This window comes from Oncorhynchus mykiss, chromosome 29 (assembly GCF_057628025.1).
Source record: "Oncorhynchus mykiss isolate SJ-2025 chromosome 29, ASM5762802v1, whole genome shotgun sequence".
Classification (NCBI taxonomy): Eukaryota; Metazoa; Chordata; class Actinopteri; order Salmoniformes; family Salmonidae; genus Oncorhynchus; species Oncorhynchus mykiss.
The window spans coordinates 40,995,112-41,004,795 of record NC_143050.1 but is presented as its reverse complement, the minus strand read 5'-3'; the positions used below and the strand labels follow the sequence as shown (position 1 = coordinate 41,004,795).

Genomic DNA, 9,684 nt, shown 5'->3' with positions numbered 1-9,684 from the left:
ACCCTCCAGGCAAGCTTCAATGCCATACAACTCTCCTTCCGTGACCTCCAATTGCTCTTAAATACAAGTAAAACAAGAAACACTTATCTCCCTCACTAGCTTTAAGCACCAACTGTCAGAGCAGCTCACATATTACTGCACCTGTACATAGCCCACCTATAATTTAGCCCAAACAACTACCTCTTTCCCAACTGTATTTAATTTATTTATTTATTTAGCTCCTTTGCACCCCATTATTTTTATTTCTACTTTGCACATTCTTCCATTGCAAAACTACCATTCCAGTGTTTTACTTGCTATATTGTATTTACCTTGCCACCATGGCCTTTTTTGCCTTTACCTCCCTTCTCACCTCATTTGATAATAAACATTTAAAACTTAAAGATTGTGTTATTGTACCAAATGGAACCTTTAAACTGCCTGCACTCAAAGCTCATCTATACACTGAGTGTACCAAACATTAGGAACACCTTTCTAATATTGAGTTGCAACTCCCAGTTTGCCCTCAGAACAGCCTCAATTCGTCGGGGCATGGACTCTACAAGGTGTCGAAAGCGTTCCACAGGGATGCTGGCCCATGTTGACTTCAATGTTTCTCACAGTTGTGTCAAGTTGGCTCAATGTCCTTTGGGTGGTGGACCATTCTTGATACACACGGGAAACTGTTGAATGTGAAAAACCCAGCAGCGTTGCAGTTCTGGACAAACCGGTGCGCCTGGCACCTACTGCCATACCCCGTTCAAAGGCACTTAAATATTTTGTCTTGCACATTCACCCTCTGAATGGCACACATACTCAATCCATGTCTTCTGTCCTACATCTACACTGATTGAAATGGATTTAACAAGTGACATCAATAAGAGATCACACACAGCTTTCACCTGGTCAGTCTATGTCATGGAAAGAGCAGGTGTTCTTAATGTTTTGGACACTGTGTTTTTATGCACATGAAAGGTCTATTTTACAGGTAGGCTACTGGGGTAATTATCCCCCCCTAAGAACAATGTCTAATTTCTGACACAAAAAATAAATGTTTGGAAAAACATTGGTATGTGAATGAAGGTCATGCTTAGACGAATAAACTCCAAAGGGAAATAATAGCTACAGTTTACAATTTTTTTTAGAAAAGTGGTGTTTTTTTTTAAGAACCGGGGTAACTGCCCCCCTCCCCATGGTGTAACTGGCCACCGAGGGTGCCAAATTACCCCGGTAGAAGATTATGGCATAGGGTTTCACACAGGTGTGTTAAAATCTATTTAATCTGTTTTATTTAGAAGTGATTTAGTAAGTAATACTTCAAATCTATGTCAAGATGTCTTATTTTAATTATTTAAATAAAATATGGGGAGTAAATGCTGTTGCACGTCACCATTAATATCCCCAATATGAGGAGATTTGATGTAAAGCTCCTCTTTTTATCTCACCTGCACATTAATTTTATTTTTTCTTTCTTTCTTTGTTCCTTTTCCATGCAACCCATTATGTATAATTGCGCTAAATATTATTTGAATAACGCAAGATTGTAAATCCCAGCAGCCTTTCAAATTACATTCAGGAGCAAACGGTTTTCAAAGTTGTTTTTAATTCATTAAAAAAATGTATTCATTGGAATGGAATATAACTAATAACATTGGAATATAACATTTAACAACAATAACTTCACTAATTAATTCGGTGTAACATTGACGTGGCAACTATCTTATGCTCTGCTATTGCCAATTCTAATTTGTACATACATTGTAGGTCACAAATAAAGCTATCCCCAGTAATGAGCCCACCGCCTGAACTGCTCAAACCTAATCCAGTCCCCACATGTGACTGAAAATGGGGAGAGATGCCAATTGAAAAACTCTCTCTTAAAAATGTAGCTAGCTATCTAGCTATACAGCTCCAGTGGCGCAGCAGTCTAAGGCACTGCCGCTCAGTGCTAGAGGTGTCACTACAGACACCCTTGTTCGAATCCAAGCTGTATCACAACAGGCCGTGATTGGGTGGCGCACAATTTGCCCAGCGTCGTCCGGGTTTGGCCGGTGTAGGCCGTCATTGTAAATAAGCATTTGTACTTAACTGACTTGCCTAGTTAAATAAAGGTTAAAAAATATATATATATGACATAAAATGCTGTTTAAAATCACTAAAAGTCTATAAAGTCAAATTAATTGAAATACTATCAGTCACTAGTGGAAACATTTACAACTGCAGTTATGTTATGTATTTTACCTCAGACGATCTCATTGTAAGGTTGATCGCTAACCCTCCTATCTGCTTATGCTAACTAGCAAGCTGGCTAGCATTTACTATTAGTGAAGTTGCTAGATAGCAAGTTAGCATAAACTAGCGCTAACTGGGCTGGTCATTGTCTAAATGACAGGTAGAAAGACATTCATAACCATAAAACACTCATTCAACATAATATTACTTACTCAAAAATTATTGAAATATTTCTCTCTAAACAAGTGGATTATTTATTGTAAGGCTTTCCTACTTGTACATTTAAAAAACAATTATAGATCTTCATTGCAATATACAATATATCTAAAATTGCAAAAATAATTGATCAATTTACCACAAAGTCATTTTGTTGATATCGCCAAAAGTGATGACATAGAGGACATTTTTGTTGAGTAACAGCAGTGGCAGACAGGGAAAGTGTTGGGGAAATAATTTGGTGACATCTTGTGGTCTTAATGTGAATTACAGGGGAGGGGGCCATTTACCCCAGGGGGCTAGTTAGCCCTAGTACCCTACACATTTACATTTGTGACACAAACTTTTATTGTGTAGAATACCGGCAGTTTCTGTTTATTCACAGGGGCCAGCTTGATCAAGGCTTTTCACTGATGCTCTGATCATCAACTAATTTACAAGTACAGTAATTGTGTAATAACAGATTGGTTGGTGTGTAACCACGTTTCCATCCATAGTTTTTATGCGAGTAAAGTCATACCTTATATTTTTTAAATCCTGACAGCTGTGATGGAAACAGGAAGTTTCGGTACAATTTATACATGCCGACAGATAATTTGTTGGTTCGACATGGTGGGATCTTTTTGTGTAGGTAAAAGGTATTATGCGAGATAGCGCGGTGGAAACGTATATAGCTCAAATATTGATATAACCATCACATCGAAATTTGGGAGTCACGCAATGACATGGTGTATGGTCCTCCCACTACGACTCCGTAAACCATGCAGTTTATTAGGCTACAGATTAAATACATTATGAACTTCACAAGGTGGTGAAAGTGCACGATTATGAGTTTGAGGCTCCTTTCCAATAAATATACAGGGTCTTATTCTGGTGACATGATGGTCAATGCTTGACATAATATCATCATGTATATTAGCCTAACCGCCAGAGTATGTGAGCAGAGCGGAAGCGCAGAGCGAGATTCCCAAACGCTGGAGCAGCCTTCGTGCCCACTCCAACTCCAATTCAGTAGCGCTTAATTCACGAATTCAGGGTATGCCTGGCAAATGTAAATCACAGTTTATATGCGCTATTTATAGACTAGAATTAGTTAATACAACAAAATGTTGTTTAAATGCCGAGGCTTTATGTCCCTACCAGCCTAGTGTCGCACTCGCAAATGCTTCACAATGTATTTCTTTGTAGGCTATAGCCTTGAAATAATTGAAATAATATAGCCTAAATAATACATTTGTATTCCTTATTAGGCTCTATTTCGAGTGTTTATATGTTGTTTAATAATGTAACCTATTTGAAATGATGAGCACTTCTTACATTCACCTTTTCATGTTTATTAAAACACGTTTCATTCAAATCATGTGGTTTGGTTTCTGCATTGTATCTGCGAGTTGTTGGCTATAGAGAGCATGTGCCAAGGCCAGAGTAGCACCATTTGCTATCTAAACATTTAAAATGCTTTTCATTCAACAATACCGACAGTTTTTGCGACAAAACTATTCGGTACATGAAAACTTAAGCGAAAAAGTACATTTTATTGTGCACTACCTCATCACGCACTGATTTTTATACTGCAACAAGTCAGTTTGGTGGAAACACCACTGGTGGGGAAAATATGAATATTTTGCATGAAAATCTGGATTGTGGACTGCCCGGCCAGGGCCTTGCTCAGACCATTGGGCTCAGACGGGTCATCTAGACATGTAGTTGAGTAGGCCTAGCTCCATTTTGTGGGCATTTGCTGTTCACAGCACTTCAGGTAAACTTCTCAGAGACCTACGGGGAATTTTTGTTTGCTCAAGAATCACAGAAAACTTCCTTAGGTTCCTTTATACTGGTAGCCCTTTATTATTTTAGACGTTTATAAAAACAGCACAAATGATTTCTAATAAAGAAACACATATTCAGGTTTTTTCCCCTTCCAAGCTATACAAACGTATCATATTGTGTTTACCCATGCAGGTACCCATGCAGGTCGATACATTTCAAATGCTTTAAATATAATATAAAAAATAATTGACATCATTCATTTCAAAACAAGTTCCACATCCAGAGCAGGCTATGATGGTCATCTGCTGGTGTTTACAATGTACTGAGAAACTCTTTGACCTGGAAGAAAATCACATAACAAGCTGTTAGCACATAATGAATATGGATTGTAGTGTCAGTGTAAATTGTTTGTCAGGTCAGTGCAAGTGTTTGATGTGGACCCAATGTGGAGCTAAGCTTGGACGTGCCAAAGGATGACAGCGCTTCAACTGGACAGGAAGCAATAGGTGTGTGTGTTTTACTAATTGGCTTTATGATATCAGGCAAAGCATTGGTGTTTACCTTCAACGTGAAACAGCTACATTAGCAGTTCTTCAGGCCTCATTTCCATAAGTGAAACATGCGTGTGTGTGTGTCTTTATCAACATCCCTCTACTAATAACCTGGACTGTACTCAGTGATAACAGGATGTTTTTCACTACTACCGGTGTCCTCCAAACAGTATGCATTCATAAATCACCTTAACAAAATAACAGCTAAATATAGTCACATCTTTCTATTTCTGAAAGACACTGCTTCATTAAAAATATTAACCAATTTCCATTTAAAGACATTGTTTAAAACAAATGGGTTTGATACAACTTCTTACCTTTCCACCATGTCGGCACCCTTGACCTTGTCCCATTTAAAAATGTTGTTGATATCCAGCGTCAGAATGGGCGTGTCAATCAGATACTCCTATACCATGCTGTGCGTAAGGACCAGGAGGGAATAGAGACATACGTTTAGTGACTTCAACAACGCACATGCACGCACACACATAATGCTTATGCAATAAACATATTTTCTCAGGTCAGGCTATTTACTGGTTGTTTCCTTGTTATTTCAAGTACATTTCCATCTTTGTAAGGAAATTCACAGCTCAAAATAGACCTGAGGAACAAGCCTGTTTCCTGTCTCATACAGCTCTAAAACATGTTAGTAGTATAGAAATGTCAAAATGTAAGCTTTTTATTTAATGCTCCCACACACACGCACGTCCGTACCTCAACCTACTCCCTTCCTTAACACTCCCTTCCTCGTTCACAATCCCATCAACACTTCCTTCCTCCCTCTCTCGCCACATGGTTTTGTGCTGCAGCCAGCTCTCGTGTTTGAAGTGGAGTTTCTCCAGGTACTCCAGAGGAATGCCCTGCTCCTCCTCTCTGCCTCTCAGATGTAGCCTCTCCATGCATCTCTACACACAAACACACGAGAAGTACCATTTTAAATGCAGTGTTACTACACAGGTAAAAGTGCACATTAATGTAAAATGTACATTTTTCTTTCTTTCTTTTTTGCATAAGGTGTATGGCAGTACTAGTAAAAAGCCAATAGGCTACATTATGTAATCTACTACAATGCAACTGATATGTTTTGCTACGATAGGTTTCTAACAAACATGTATCGAGGTTAAGTTAGACCTCTGGTGCGGCTTGAAGGTAGATGATGCCGTCCAGCGCGATGCATTTTTAAAAAACTGTTTGTGGAGCCAGCCGTGCCAGTCCTGGTAGATAGACCACTCTGTCTCGTTCAGACTCTCATTCTCATACAGGTTCGCTGCAAAGATGTATCTGGACACAGACAGAACAACAACATAGGACAAATGAGAGGGGTGTGCTTAGAGGCACTTGTGGAAGCTGTACAGATACTAACACATACTTACAGCAATGTTTTTGGAGGGGATAATTATTTCCATTGTTATAGAATTCTAAACCCTATCCTTCGTATCATATTAAAGAAGACATGACTCTCCTGGTGAAATGTCTGGTTTGTCCATACCTGTTGCTGTAGACGGACCTTTCGAAGAACTGCACAGGGTTCCCTGTCTCTCTGAGCTTCCTATTGGTGGCTTTCATCTGGGTTCAGACCCTGCTCATGCAGGCGTAGGTCTGGAAGGTATGGGCCCACCACCTGCCCCAGCTGCTGGGGAATCACAAGTCCTCGCTAAAGGCCTATGTGTTCATCATTGACCACAGTTTGGAGTTAGTGGTCTTCCTTAAGAAGCTGGAGAAGACATCAGAGCCATAAGCCCACAACATCGGCAACAAGTTGCAGAACCTACACGTCTTGGAGTATGGTAGCAAGGCAGAGGCAGATGACTGGCACCACCACTCAGCTGGAGGAACTTCCAGAGCAAGAGAGAGATGTGTGTGCAGAGCTCCTTAAGTTTGCCATGGAGAATGTGCCATTAAGCTACAGGCTGTGATGGAAAGGCACCAGGGACTAGCTTTCTTTACATATTCGATCCAGCACGAGTGGAAGGGTCCAGGAAAGAGAGGAAGGACTATGTGCCCATCATCCCTGCTTTGAGTGAGGTTTCTGAAGAGGAGTGGCACAACTACATGTCAATAAACAAAACTGATGCCAGACAGGTGAGAGCAGTGGACTGGTGGGCAGGAGCTGAAAGACAGGCTGCAAACTGGGGCCCGCATTGCTTCTCTTTATTTGTGGCTCCCCACCACATCTGTGGATGTTGAGAAACTCTTCTCACAGTCCATGAATATGTTAAATCAGAACAGGAAAAGCTTATCTGAGAACGTTATGCTTTTTATTGTCAAGTTCAACGGCAGTGCTCAAGAATGAAGTCCCTCACACGGTCTCACTCCTCCCCCTGCCCTGCTCTAGACATTGGACAGCACACATCTCTCTCTCTCTTTCTCTCTCTGAATTGCTGTAGGTCATACTTACATCATATGCTTAGAGTGTATTGTATAGTATCTTGCTCACCTGGGAGGTGTGCCTTCTGAAGAACCATGGGTCAGTTCAACAGGTTGCAAAGTTATGGGATGTTATAGCCAGAAATGTGTTGTGTTGAACAGGTATTTAGGAAATTATGTTGGTTTTGTTACATTCCTGTCTATGCCTCTCTAGGTTTCGTTTCGTTATCGGATTGACTCTTCAAACACAAGTGATTCAAGTGATTCAAATGCAGATGTAAGTGCTCAGGGTATTATAAATTAAATTGTATTGGTCACATACTGTACACATATTAAGCAGATGTCATTCCTTGTGTAGCGAATTGCTTCATGTTACTAGCTCCAACAATACAGTAGTATCTAACAATTCACACAAATCTAAAAGTAAAATAATGGAATTAAGAAACAGATACACTGCCATTCAAAAGTTTGGGGTCACTTAGAAATGTCCATTACAAAAAAAATTGTCCATTACAATGACATCAAATTGATCAGAAATGCAGTGTATACATTGTTATTGTTGTAAATGACTATTGTAGCTGGAAACAGCTGTTTTTTATGGAATATCTACATAGGTGTCACACAAAATCCATCTCCAGCCTCTAGGTCATCAGGCTGCTGATTATCCCGCACACCTGTCACCATCATCTCGCGCACCTGCCCCTCATGACATTCACCAGGACTCCATCACTTCCTTGATTATCTTCCCTATATTTGTCACTACCTTTGGTTCTTTCCGCAGGTGTTATTGACTGTTTTCATGTCGGTGCGTTGTTTGTGCTTCGTGTTTATTGTTGCTTTTATTTATTGAAACACTCACTCCCTGAACTTCTTTCCCGATTCTCAGCACACTCGTTACAATAGGCGTACAGCGGCCCATTATCAGCAACCATCACTCCATTTGTAATTATGTTAGCACAGCTGAAAACTGTTCTGCTTATTTGTGGGTTTGATTACAGGGTAAAAATGGCCAGCCACAAAGAACTTTCTACTGGAACTCGTCAGTCTATTCTTGTTCTGAGAAATGAAGGCTACTCCATGCGAGAAATTGCCAAGAAACTGAAGACCTCGTACAACGCTGTGTACTACTCCCTTCACAGAACAGCGCAAACTGGCTCTAACAAGAATAGAAAGAGGAGTGGGAGGCCCCGGTGCACAACTGAGCAAGACGACAATTACATTCAAGTGTCTAGTTTGAGAAACAGATGCCTCACAAGTCCTCAACTCGCAGATTCATTAAATAGTAGCCGCAAAACACCAGTCTCAAAGTCAACAGTGAAGAGGCGACTCCAGGATGCTGGCCTTCTGGGCAGAGTTCCTCTGTCTTTTTCTAGTTTCCCGGTTTTGACCATTCTGCCTGCCCTGATCCTGACTGCCGTTCTGCACCTTGTCACACTACCCTGGATTATTGACCTCTGCCTGCCCTGACCCCGAGACTGCCTGCCGTTCTGTGCCTTATGGACTCTGATCTGGATTACTGACCTCTGCCTGCCCTTGAATTGTCATTTTGCCTGCCCCCTGTTCTAGTAATAAACTTTTGTTACTTCGACACTGTCTGCATCTGGGTCTTCTCCTGAATGTGATATGAGTAAAGCAGTATGGAAACATTACGACTAGTGTTCCATTATTAAAGTGGCCAGTGATTCCATGTCTATGTACAGTGCCTTGCGAAAGTATTCGGCCCCCTTGAACTTTGCGACCTTTTGCCACATTTCAGGCTTCAAACATAAAGATATAAAACTGTATTTTTTTGTGAAGAATCAACCAAGTGGAACGACATTTATTGGGTATTTCAAACTTTTTTAACAAATCAAAAACTGAAAAATTGGGCGTGCAAAATTATTCAGCCCCTTTACTTTCAGTGCAGCAAACTCTCTCCAGAAGTTCAGTGAGGATCTCTGAATGATCCAATGTTGACCTAAATGACTAATGATGATAAATACAATCCACCTGTGTGTAATCAAGTCTCCGTATAAATGCACCTGCACTGTGATAGTCTCAGAGGTCCGTTAAAAGCGCAGAGAGCATCATGAAGAACAAGGAACACACCAGGCAGGTCCGAGATACTGTTGTGAAGACGTTTAAAGCTGGATTTGGATACAAAAAGATTTCCCAAGCTTTAAACATCCCAAGGAGCACTGTGCAAGCGATAATATTGAAATGGAAGGAGTATCAGACCACTGCAAATCTACCAAGACCTGGCCGTCCCTCTAAACTTTCAGCTCATACAAGGAGAAGACTGATCAGAGATGCAGCCAAGAGGCCCATGATCACTCTAGATGAACTGCAGAGATCTACAGCTGAGGTGGGAGACTCTGTCCATAGGACAACAATCAGTCGTATATCGCACAAATCTGGCCTTTATGGAAGAGTGGCAAGAAGAAAGCCATTTCTTAAAGATATCCATAAAAAGTGTTGTTTAAAGTTTGCCACAAGCCACCTGGGAGACACACCAAACATGTGGAAGAAGGTGCTCTGGTCAGATGAAACCAAAATTGAACTTTTTGGCAACAATGCAAAATGTTATGTT

General features: G+C 40.6%; 1 long non-coding RNA gene across 1 annotated transcript; it reads right to left on the bottom strand.

The window, feature by feature from the left end:
• Positions 1-4,255: 4,255 nt before the first annotated feature.
• LOC110509569 (uncharacterized) lies at positions 4,256-8,477 on the bottom strand. The gene is made up of 4 exons (XR_002471447.3): positions 5,880-8,477; positions 5,463-5,653; positions 5,066-5,164; positions 4,256-4,536 (listed from the first exon to the last, which is right to left on the bottom strand). It is a non-coding gene; the product is annotated as an uncharacterized LOC110509569 (long non-coding RNA).
• Between the last annotated feature and the right edge of the window lie 1,207 nt (positions 8,478-9,684).